The 12,483-nt window shown below is 46.7% G+C and overlaps 1 non-coding gene across 1 annotated transcript; it reads right to left on the reverse strand.

The window, feature by feature from the left end:
• Nucleotides 1–642: 642 nt before the first annotated feature.
• Nucleotides 643–725, reverse strand: trnai-uau (transfer RNA isoleucine (anticodon UAU)). Its single transcript has one exon. It is a non-coding gene; the product is annotated as a tRNA-Ile (tRNA).
• Between the last annotated feature and the right edge of the window lie 11,758 nt (nucleotides 726–12,483).

The following is a 12,483-nucleotide window of genomic DNA, read 5'->3' on the forward strand; positions in this document are numbered from 1 at the left end:
TCCTCCACATTTTATCTGTTCTGACTGTCAACACCTCCAGCTCTTTTGTTTAAGTGGAACCCATCAGGTTTGTATAGGCTCCTTCTATTCTGAAAGCTGTAGCACTGGTTCAGGGAATTCAGCCCTGTTTCTCTACTCTAAAGGCTCAGCCATGCTTGATCTGCGTGGTATTTTGCTTTTATTGCAACGTTACAAGACCTCCAATCCTCTGGAAAATGATGGTCAGACCTTCCTCTATTTCTTCCCTGGCTTCATTCAACAGCCTGGGGGACATTTCATCTGGTCCTGGTGATTTATCCTCATTCAAGGATGCTCATCCCATTAAGACTTCCTCTCTCCTTAAGTTATCACGTCCAATACTTCACACTCCTCCTCCTTCATAACAATATCTGCATCACCCCTTCATTTGAGAAGACAGTAATGTATTCATTAAGGATATTGGCAACATCTTCCACCCCGATACAAAGGTTACATTATTGATGTTTTCTGTGCCCTCCTGTTTGCTCAGTTGCCTCTTCCTCTCATGTTTTGATGCAACATCTTTGGGTCCATTGTTATTTTGCTTGTCCATGTTCTTTCCTGTTCTCTCTTTGCTCTTCACCGCCTGCTCCCAAACGCCTCCAGTGCAGTCAAAACACAAGGTGTCAGAAGTGGGATTTGAACCAACACCTCCAATGGTGACTGCGATATAAACGCAGTGCCTTAGACCGCTCGGCCATCCTGACAGCCTGCCGGTTATTATTAATGCTAAGGAAATTATTCATTCTTTGTGAAAGTATTTGTGAGATTGTGGAAATGTCTGGAAGAGGAAAGACCAGCGGGAAAGCTCGGGCCAAGGCCAAGTCTCACTCCTCCCGGGCTGGACTGCAGTTCCCGGTGGGCCGTGTTCACAGGCTCCTGAGAAAGGGTAACGATGCTGAGCGTGTGGGTGCCGGAGCCCCGGTCTATCTGGCTGCTGTGCTCGAGTATCTGACCGCTGAAATCCTCGAGCTGGCCGGTAACGCGGCCCGGGACAACAAGAAGACCCGCATCATCCCCAGACACCTGCAGCTGGCCGTCCGCAACGACGAGGAGCTCAACAAGCTGCTGGGAGGGGTGACTATCGCTCAGGGCGGGGTGCTGCCTCATATCCAGGCCGTGCTGCTGCCCAAGAAAACCAGCACTCAAGAGCTCTCAGAAAAAGTAAAGCGGCCAAAATGTCATCTAATAAACCAAAGGCTCTTTTCAGAGCCACCCACAGTCTCTGTGAAAGGACTGGTTACTGTCAGGAGGGAATCAGTGATGGAGTTATTGTAACAGTGGATTGACCTGTTTCACATCTGTCCAGGTGTGTTTTCAGTTCCCTCTCTGGATTTCGCTCTGTTTCTCTGCTCACACATCTCCCCCTCCAGTAAAGTGAAGAACTGAACTACAGGGTGTCAGAATCAACAATTTAATAAATCCCGCTGCCTTCGATTTGATAAATCCCGAGACCATCCCGGTACATTAACGGGAACTGGTTCGGAGCTGATGAATTAATTTAATAATGGAAGTGTCCGGGTTAATTCTCTGTTTTTCATTTGGAAGTTTGAATTGTGTTTTTTTTTTTCTCTCCGGTGATCTGAGCGCCACTTCTCAATGAGAATCTGCTCCCAGAACAGAGTAAATGCAGGAAGAAAGAGGCCATTCTCGGGCTGTGTGTTTCTTTCCTAACCTGATCTGTTTAGACTGCACTTTTCCCAGAGGACGGAATCAGTGAGAGTTGTGCACACACAGGAGCTGAGTCCACTGCAGCGCTTTAATATGTGCCTTCTCCCCGGCCCTCCCTATTCTCCGGACACAACGTTGTTTGTTCCCCCGGCGGCGGGGCAGAGTCGGGGATTCTCTCCCCGCAGTGTCAGTGGCTGCAGCCCCGGGGAACTGGCGGTTTCAGTCAGAGTGACCGAGCTACCTTACAGGACTCTCCCCCTGAATTTGTGAACTGAGACTACACCGAACACATCCCCAGTTAGAGTGATGGCCGGACATCCTTCTGTTTTATTACAGAGAGTGGGGAAAGGGCTGGGTGGAGGGGATCTCAGCGAGTCACCAGGGATCCTGGATTTACTCCAAATCATTTCCATGTGGAATCTGCAGGCGGGGCCGGGACAGGGATCATTTGATCAGGGGATCAGCTCTTTCCTGAGAGATGTGGGTGGCTCTGAGAAGAGCCTTTGTGTTCAGATGTTTACATGTTTCCCGCGCTCTTTCACTTCTTTCCAGACCCTGCTTTCTGAGCCTTCGCTGCTTTCGGCTTGACCTTGCTCTTCCATGTCTGCACTTTCTTCAGCGCCTTTCCGCCCGCCGCACTCTTGCCTTTTTTGACCTTCTTCGCAGGAGACTTTTTCTGAAGCGCTGCTTTCTTCACCGCCTTATTTGGCGTTGCCGCCGCCTTGCTGCTCGTTTTCTTGGCTGTTATTTTCTTGGTTGTCACTTTCTTGGCTGCTGGTTTCTTCACCAATGATTTCTTGTCTGCTGGTTTCTAACGAAGGATTTATTGTCTGCTGGTTTCTTCACTAAAGATTTCTTGTCTACTGGTGTCTTCACTAAAGATTTCTTGTCTGCTGGTTTCTTCATGAAAGATTTCTTGTCTGCTAGTTTCTTCATGAAAGATTTCTTGTCTGCTGGTTTCTTCACTAAAGATTTCTTATCTGCTGGTTTCTTCACTAAAGATTTCTTGGCTGCTGGTGTCTTCGCTAAAGATTTCTTCGTTTCTGGTTTCTTCACTAAAGATTTCTTGTCTGCTGGTTTCTTCACTAAAGATTTCTTGTCTGCTGGTTTCTTCACCTTCTTTCCCACTTTTCCCTGGGTTTTCCTTCTTGCTGATTTTGAAGGAGCCGGAGGCTCCCTGTCCCTTGCTCTGCACCAGGGAGCCTTTGTTCACATTCCTCTTGATACTTTGCTTGATTTGGGTCCTGAGCTTCTCCACATCGACACCGCTGCTACCCAGAGCCTTCTTTATGGCGGCCAGGGACATCCCCTTGCGATCGCTGAAAGCCGGCACAATCTTGAGGATCTGTTCGCCCAACGGGAGACCGGCTGGCTTGTTCCGGGGAGCCGCCTTCTTCTTCTTGGGGGTCTTGACTTGGGCAGCGGCGGCGGCTGGAGGAGCCGTTTGGGCTGCTGCACTATCGGTCATGTCCGGGACTCTGCACAAATTCTCCCTGTTAATGTGATCTGGGTCAGAAATGAAGCCGGTGATGGTGGCACAGAGCAACTTCAAGGCAGAGAGAGGACGGGGCGGAGACAAGCTGCTGTCAGCTCCCGGCTCCTGCTGTCTCTCTGTGTTTCTCTCTCCTCACAAACTCTCCAATTCCATTGAAATTCAGAGACTCCACACTTCCAGACTAGATCTTTCCTGTCTCTCACTCCAGTATGTTTGCTGTTGAAAAGCTTTCACTCGGATTGAGGACTCCATTTTCCATTTCACCTGGTTTTATTGCTGCACTGACCGCCCTCTCTCACCCCTCGCTGACATGTTCTCCACTTTTCAACTGAAATCTTGAAATCAAAAAAAAATGATCCCGCATTCCCACTTTGGGGCTGAGCAGGGAGCAGGGCGGTTCTTTGACTGGAAAATCATTTGATTTTACACAAGAATGACTCTGAAATCCGGCGATGAGAGCGGACCCACAAACACAGTGGCTTCAGACTAATCCGCCCTCTCCTTTAATACAATCTCTCTTCCACAATATTCACATCTGCATATTCACAGGACAAACTGTTCCCTGAATGTAGAGTTCCCAGGCCAGGTTTTCCCCTCCGCTCAGTCTGTGCTGCGGATTCTCGGGGGTGAGTTGTATTTTCTCAGCTCAGCCAGTGTTAAACAGTCTGGGGCCGGCGCTCCGAATATTGTCTGTTAACCAGAGTCCGCTACAAGAGCCAATCACAGTTGTGACTTTTTTTATTCGTTCATGGGATTTGGATGTGAGTCCAGAACCATGGATCATAATCTAAGGATACGGGGTAAACCTTTCAGGTTGTCCTTTCTCTCTCTGCCCCTCTCTCTCTGCCGACACCCACCCCCGGTCTCCTCTCTCCCTCTTACTCTCCTCTCTCTCTCTCCCTCTCTCTGACAGTTGCAGAAAGCGAGAACTCTCAGCTTTTTGGTTAGTCTTTTTTAAAAAATCGCAGCCGTCAGTTTCACAGCTGACAGGTGCTTTGAGCAGAGACAGCACTACCGAAACTCGGACAAGCTCGGGTTTTTCTGGAGGGCCTTTAAATGAAATCAGAACTGCCGGAAAGCTCCGAACTTGTCCGAGATTCTGAAACGTTGTCTCTGCTCTAAGGACCTGTCAGCTGTGAAACTGACGGCTGCGATTTGATTGGAAGTCAGACTGGTCTGGAAGAAGAAGCCAATGGGAAATTTCTCATCCCTGAAATTATCAGTCACGGACCGAACTGTTTTCACGTGGATACTGGTGTCCATGCACAGACATGTTGCCAACCCCTGTTCTTCACACAGACTTACCAATCACACACTGATCAACGCCAACAAATAATTTGACTTTTTTATTGAAGACTGACAATACTATATACAATTTACAGGAGAGTATTACAGGCACATCTTACCGGGGATCATCCCATCTCCTACTCTGTCACATACTGTATGTTTGTGATCGCGTCTTCAGGATCCTTAAAGGGGAGGGGGAGCAGCCAGAGGTCGTGGTGCACATTGGCACCAACGACGTAGGAAGGAAGGGTGGCACAGATGTTAGAAGTGAGTTTAGGGAGTTAGGCTGGAAGCTGAAAGCTCGGACGGACAGAGTTGTTATCTCTGGTTTGTTGCCGGCGCCACGTGATAGTGAGGCTAGGAATAGGGAGAGAGCACAGCTGAACACGTGGCTGCAGGAATGGTGTAGGAGGGAGGGCTTCCAGTTCTTGGATAATTGGACTGCATTCTGGGGAAGATGGGACCTGTTCAAGCTGGACGGGCTGCATCTGAACCAGAGGGGCACCAATATCCTGGGAGGGAGGTTTGCTAGTACTGTTCGGGAGGGTTTAAACTAGTTTGGGAGGGGGATGGGAACCGGACTTGTAGTCCAGGGACCAGTGGGTCCACTCAGAAAGACAAAGAGTGTAGTGAGGTATTGGGGAAGGTAGCACTGTCGCAGAGGACAGATGGGCACGGAGAAGGGTTAAAGTGCGTATACTTCAACGCAAGAAGCATCAGGAATAAGGTGAGTGAATTGAAGGCGTGGATGGGCACTTGGGACTACGATGTTGTGGCCATCACTGAAACGTGGATAGGTGAGGGGGAGGAATGGTTCTTGGAGGTACCTGGTTATAGATGTTTTCATAAGATTAGGAATGGTGGTAAAAGAGGTGGGGGGGTGGCATTGTTAGTTAGAAATAGTGTAACAACTGCTGAAAGAATTTTCGAGGAGGATCTGCCGACTGAGGCACTGTGGGTTGAGGTCAGGAACAGGAAAGGAGCAGTCACCTTGATGGGAGTTTTCTATCGGCCCCCCAATAGCAGCAGGGAGGTGGAAGAGCAGATTGGGAAACAGATTTTGGAAAGGAGCAGAAGTCACAGGGTAGTAATTATGGGGGATTTCAACTTCCCAAATATTGATTGGCAACTCTTTAGATCGAATAGTTTGGATGGGGTAGTGTTTGTGCAGTATGTCCAGGAAGCTTTTCTGACTCAGTATGTAGACTGCCCGACCAGAGGGGAGGCAATATTGGATTTGGTACTAGGTAATGAACCAGGGCAAGTGATAGAGCTGTTGGTGGGCGAGCACTTTGGAGATAGTGATCACAATTCTGTAGCATTCACTGTGGTAATGGAGAGGGATAGGTATGTGCAACAGGGCAAGGTTTACAATTGGGGGAAGGGTAGATATGATGCTGTCAGGCAGGAACTGAGGAGCATAAGTTGGGAGCATATGCTGGCAGGGAAGGGCACGGTCGAAATGTGGAACGTTTTCAAGGAGCAGATAGTAGGGGCCATTGATAAGCATGTCCCTGTCAGACAGGGAAGGGATGGTCATGTGAGGGAACCGTGGTTGACAAGAGAGGTTGAGAGTCTTGTTAGGAAGAAGAAGGATGCGTATATAAGGTTGAGGAAAAAGGGCACAGGCACAGCTCTGGAGGGATACAAGATGGCCAGGAAGGATCTGAAGAAAGGGATTAGGAGAGCTAAGAGAGGGCATGAAAAATGCTTGGCGGGTAGGATAAAAGAAAACCCCAAGGCCTTTTACGCGTATGTCAGAAATATGAGGATGACTAGGGGGACCGTAGGTCCGGTCAAGGACAATAGCGGGAGACTGTGTGTTGAGCCGGAAGAGATAAGTGAGGTTTTGAATGAGTACTTCTCTTCGGTATTTACGAATGAGAAGGGGTGTATTACTGAAGAGGACGGTGTGAAACAGACTGGTAAGCTCGAGGAAGTGCTCGTTAGGAGGGAAGATGTGTTGGGGTTTTTGAATAACTTGAAGATAGACAAGTCTCCCGGGCCTGACGGGGTATATCCAAGGATGTTATGGGAAGCAAGGGATGAAATTGCAGAGCCGCTGGCAATGATCTTTTCATCTTCTCTGTTGACGGGGGTGGTACCAGGTGATTGGAGGGTGGCAAATGTTGTGCCCCTGTTCAAGAAAGGGAATAGGAACAACCCTGGGAATTACAGGCCAATTAGTCTTACTTCGGTGGTAGGCAAGTTGATGGAAAAGGTGCTGAGGGATAGGATTTCTGAGCATCTGGAAAGACACTGCTTGATTCGGGACAGTCAGCACGGTTTTGTGAGGGGTAGGTCTTGCCTCACAAGCCTGATTGAATTCTTTGAGCAGGTGACCAAGCAAGTGGATGAGGGTAAACCAGTGGATGTGGTGTACATGGATTTTAGTAAGGCATTTGATAAGGTCCCCCATGGTAGACTTATGGAGAAAGTCAGGAGGCATGGGATAGTGGGGAATGTGGCCAGTTGGATTAAGAATTGGCTAACTGATAGAAGGCAGAGAGTGGTCTTAGATGGTAAATACTCAGCCTGGAGCCCAGTTACCAGTGGCGTGCCACAGGGATCAGTTCTGGGTCCTCTCCTGTTTGTGATTTTTATTAACGACTTGGATGAGGAAGTCGAAGGGTGGGTCAGTAAATTTGCAGATGATACAAAGGTTGGTGGAGTTGTGGATACCGAGGAGGGCTATTGTCATCTGCAAAGGGACTTGGATAGGTTGCAGTGCTGGGCTGAAAAGTGGCAGATGGAGTTTAACCCTGAAAAGTGTGAGGTCGTCCATTTTGGAAGGACAAACACGAATGCAAAATACTGGGTTAACGGTAGGGTTCTTGGGCATGTGGAGGAGCAGAGAGACCTTGGGGTCTATGTGCATAGATCGTTGAAAGTTGCAACTCAAGTGGATAGGGCTGTGAAGAAGGCATATGGGGTGTTAGCGTTCATTAGCAGAGGGATTGAATTTAAGAGCCGTGAGGTGATGATGCAGCTGTACAGGACCTTGGTAAGGCCTCATTTGGAGTACTGTGTGCAGTTCTGGTCGCCTCATTTTAGGAAGGATGTGGAAGCCTTGGAGAGGGTGCAGAGGAGATTTACCAGGATGTTGCCTGGAATGGAGAATAAGTCTTACGAGGAAAGGCTGAACATTCTAGGCCTCTTCTCATTAGAACGGAGAAGGATGAGGGGTGACATGATAGAGGTTTATAAGATGATCAGGGGAATAGATAGGGTAGACAGTCAGAAACTTTTTCCCCGGGTGGAGCAAAGCGTTACAAGGGGTCATAAATTTAAGGTGAAGGGTGGGAGATATAAGGGGGATGTCAGGGGAAGGTTCTTTACCCAGAGAGTGGTCGGGGCATGGAATGCCTTGCCTGGGGAAGTTGTTGAGTCAGAAACTTTAGGGACTTTCAAACGGCTTTTAGATAGGTATATGGATAAAGGAGAATGATGGGGTATAGATTAAATTGTCCTTGACAGAGGACAAAGGATCGGCACAACATCGTGGGCCGAAGGGCCTGTTCTGTGCTGTATTTTCTATGTTCTATGTTCTATGACATCACTTCCTGAAGTGATGATGCACACACGAGTTACCAATTCCTTGAAACAAAGAGTAGGCATAAATGGGTCATTTTCTCATTGGCAGGATGTGACTGGTGGAGTGCCACAAGGATCAGTGCTTGGGGTTCAATTATTTACTATCTATATTAATGACATGGAGGAGGGGGCAGAGTGTAATATATCCAAATTTGCTGATGATACAAAAATAGGTAGGGCATGTTGTCATGAAGACATAAGGAATCTCCAAGGGGATATAGATTGGTTGAGTGAGTGGGCAAAAATTGGCAGATGGAGTTTAATGTAGGAAAGTGTGAGGTCATACACTTTGGTAGGAAGAATCAAAATGCAGACTATTATATAAATAGACAGAGACTCCAAAAAAGAGGGATCTGGGTGTTCTTGTGATTGAAACACAAAAAGTTAGCATGCAGGTGCAGCAAGTAATTAAGAGGGCAAATGGAATTTTGGCCTTTATTGCTAGGGGGTTGGAGTTTAAAAATAGGGAAGTCTTGTTAAAGCTGTACAGGGTGTTGGTGAGGCCACACCTGGAGTGCTGTGTACAGTTTTGGTCCCCGTATTTAAGAAAGGATATATTGGCATTGGATACAGTCAAAAGAGATTCACTCGGCTGATTCCTGGGAGAAAGGGGTTGACTTATCAAGAATGGCTAACAAGTTAGGCCTTTAGACATTAACGTTTAGAAGAATAAGGGTGATCTTATTGAAATGTATAAGATTCTGAGGGGGCTTGACAGGGTAGATGTTTCCACTAGTGGGGGAATCTCAAACTAGGTGACATAGTTACAGAATAAGGGGACAGTCATTTAAAACTGAGATGCAAAGGAATTTCTTCTCTCAGAGGGTAGTGAATGTCTGGAATTCTCTACCCAGAGAGTTGTGGAGGCTAAATCACTGAAAGCATTTAAAGAGGAGGTAGATAGATTTTTGAAATATTGGGGAGTTGAGGGCTATGAGGAGCTGGCACGAAAGAGGAGTTGAGGTCTGGGGCAAATCATCCCTGATCTTATTAAATGGTGGGGCAGGCTTTGGGGACTGAATGGCCTACTCCTGCTCCTATTTCTTATGTTCTTATAAGGGGGCTACAAAGAGATGTAGATCGGTTAAGTGAGTGGGCAACAACCTGGCAAATGGAGTAAAATGTGGGAAAGTGTGAAATTGTCCACTTTGGCGGGAAGAATAAAAAAGAAGCATATTATCTAAATGGTGAGAGATTGCAGAGCCCTGAGATGCAGAGGGATCTGGGTGTCCTCGTGTATGAATCGCACAAGGTTAGTATGCAGGTACAGCACGTAATTAGGAAAGCTAATAGAATGCTCGTGTTTATCGCGAGGGGAATTGAATACAAAAGTAAGGAGGTTATGCTTCAGCTATACAGGGCATTGGTAAGACCACATCTGGAGTACTGTCTACAGAACTGGTCTCCTTATTTAAGGAAGGATGTGAATGCATTGGAGGCAGTTCAGAGAAGGTTTACTGGACAAATACCTGGAATGGTGGGCTGTCTTACAAGGAAAATTGGACAGGCTTGGCTTGTATCCACCAGATTTTAGAAGAGTAAGAGGCAACTTGATTGAAACACATAAGATCCTGAGGGTCTTGACAGGGTGGATGTAGAAAGGATGTTTCCTCTTGTGGGAGAATCAAAAATTAGGGGTCACTGTTTAAAAATATGGGGTCGCCCATTTAAGACAGAGATGAGGAGAATGTTTTTCTCTTAGAGGGTTGTGAGTCTTTGCAGTTCTCTTCCTCAAAACGCAGTGGAAGAAGAGTCTTTGAATATTTTTAAGGCAGATGTAGATAGATTCTTGATAAGCAAGGGGGTGGTCAGGGGTAGCTGGAAATGTGGGTCATCAGTTCAGCTGTGAAATTATTGAATGGCGGAGCAGGCTGGAAGGGCCGAGTGGCCTACTCCTGCTCCTAATTCATATGGTCGTATGCTTGTATGTTTGTATAAAGCCCAAGATGCCATATATTTTACTACTACTCTCTCAATATGCCCTGCTACCTGCAAAGATCGATGCACATGCATCCCCAGGTCCCTCTGTCCCTGAACACTCTTTAGAACTGTGCCATTAAGGATACATTGCCTCTCCCTATTACTTCTGTCAAAATGCATCACCTCACACTTAACAGTATTAAATTCCATCCGTCACCTCTCTGCTCATTCTGCTAGCCTATCTATGTCCTATTGCAGGCGGTTCATATCATCCTCACTGTTTGCCTCACCTCCAAGTTTGGTATCGTCAGCAAATTTTGAGATTCTGTTCCGTATTCCAAGATCCACATATTTTATACATAGCAAGAAAAGCAGTGATCCCAGCACTGACCCTCGGGGAACACCACTGTCGACCATCCCCTAGTCTGAAAAGAAACCATTTACTACAACTTGCTTGTTTCTGCCCTTAATCCAATTTTTTAACCAATTGGACACTGACCCTCCTATTCCATGAGCCTCAATTTTGTTAACCAGCCTTTTATGTGATACCTTATCAAATGCTTTCGTAAAATCCATAGAAACAACATCCACTGCATTTCCTTCATCAAACTTCTCTGCTCCTTCATCAAAAAATTCAATTAGATTAGTGAAGCATGATCTGCCTTTTACAAATCCATGCTGGATATCCTTAATTAACTCAAACCTCTCTAAATGTCCATTGATATTTTCCCTGATTATCATTTCTGAAACCTTACCCAGCATTGATGTTAAATTAACTGGCATGGAGTTGCTTGGACTGTCCTTACACCCATTCTTGAATAAGGGTGTCATTTGCCACTCTCCAATCCCCTTATCCAGGGAAGATTGGAAGATTATGGCAAGCCCTTCCTGGAGGAGTCTGGACATGCAAGGACTCAACTACCAGCAAGCGTATAAAGCAAGACCCAGGCTCAGGGCCTTCAGTTACCCCTGGAGGGGAGTCGGAGAGGCAGCGGATCCTGTGCGGAACCACAGTTCAGGAAAGATGAGAAGGTCATTGTGAGGGGACAGAGGAGGTTAAGTTCAAGGTTTCCCAGCTTATAAGCAAGTGCAGAGACAAGGAACGGTGCTGGGGCAAATAATAGGAAGTTGTGATCGGTTGGAAGGCAGGAGTGATTAAATGACAGAAGAGATGATGGTGCAAGGCAAAAGTCAGGGAAACAACGAGTAACATTTGGCCGGCACAGATACCAGGAGTGGGGTTTGAACACACACAGACATATATTTATTGGATTTTAAGTCCAACGCCTTAACCACTCAGCCCTCCTGGTTCATTAACCTGTTGCTGAAAATGAAATTTAATGTGATCCGGGTGACATCTGGCCTTTTACAATATACAATTATGACTCCTCTCCCATGCTAAATTGGACCCTTCATTACTTATGAACCTCAATTGGATCACCCCTCAGTCTAGGCTTCTCGAAGGTGTAGGGTCCCAACTCTTTTAGTCTAACTTGATAACGAAGATGTCTTACACTGGGAATTAGTTTAATGTCTCTCCTCTGTACCCTGTCAAAAGCCTCAATATCACCCATCATGTGAGGAGACCAAGACTGGATACAATATTCCAAGTGAGGCCTGACCAAGGTTTCATAAAAGGACAAATTCGGGACATCTCAGATACTGAAGGAGTCCGTGTCCAGAAGCAGCAAGACCTGGACAACATTCAGGCTCGGCCTGCTAAGTGGCAAGTAACATTCACACCACAAAAGTACCAGGCAATGACCATCTCCAGCAAGAGAGAATGTAACCATCTCCCTTTGACGTTCAACAGCATTACAATCGCTGAATCCCCCCCACCATCAACATCCTGGGGGTAACCACAGACACAAGCTTAACTGGACCATTCATACAAATCATGTGGCAGCAAAGGTAAAACAGACAGTGAGAATTCTGCAATGAATAATTCAGCTCTCGGCACGAGGTGAAATGCTCATTAGGAGAGCTGGAAAAATGGACTGGTCAGGTGTGCAGAAAAGTGGCAAATGGAACTCAACTTGGAGAAGTGTGAGGTGATGCCTTTGGTGAGGTCAAACACGGCAAAGGAATACACAATTAATGGGAGAATACTGAGAGGTGTAGAGGAAGTGAGGGACCTTGAAGTGAATGTCCACAGATCCCTGAAAGTAGCAGGACAGGTTGATAAGTTGGTTGAGAAGGCTTATGGAATCCTTTCCTTTATTAGCCGAGGTATAGAATATCAGAGCAGGGAGGTTATGCTGGAACTGTATCAATCATTAGTTAGGCCACAACTTCAGTTCTGTGTGCAGTTCTGGTCACCTCATTACAGAAAGGATGTAATTGCACTGGAGAGGTTCCAGAGGAGATTTACGAGGATGTTGCCAGCTCTGGAAAAATGCAGCTTTGAGGAAAGATTGGATCGGCTGGGGTTGAATAGAGGAGGCTGAGGGGAGATTTGATTGAAATGTATAAAATTGTGAGGGGTCTGGATAGAGTGG

Source organism: Heterodontus francisci, unplaced genomic scaffold, assembly GCF_036365525.1.
Source record: "Heterodontus francisci isolate sHetFra1 unplaced genomic scaffold, sHetFra1.hap1 HAP1_SCAFFOLD_61, whole genome shotgun sequence".
Classification (NCBI taxonomy): domain Eukaryota; kingdom Metazoa; phylum Chordata; class Chondrichthyes; order Heterodontiformes; family Heterodontidae; genus Heterodontus; species Heterodontus francisci.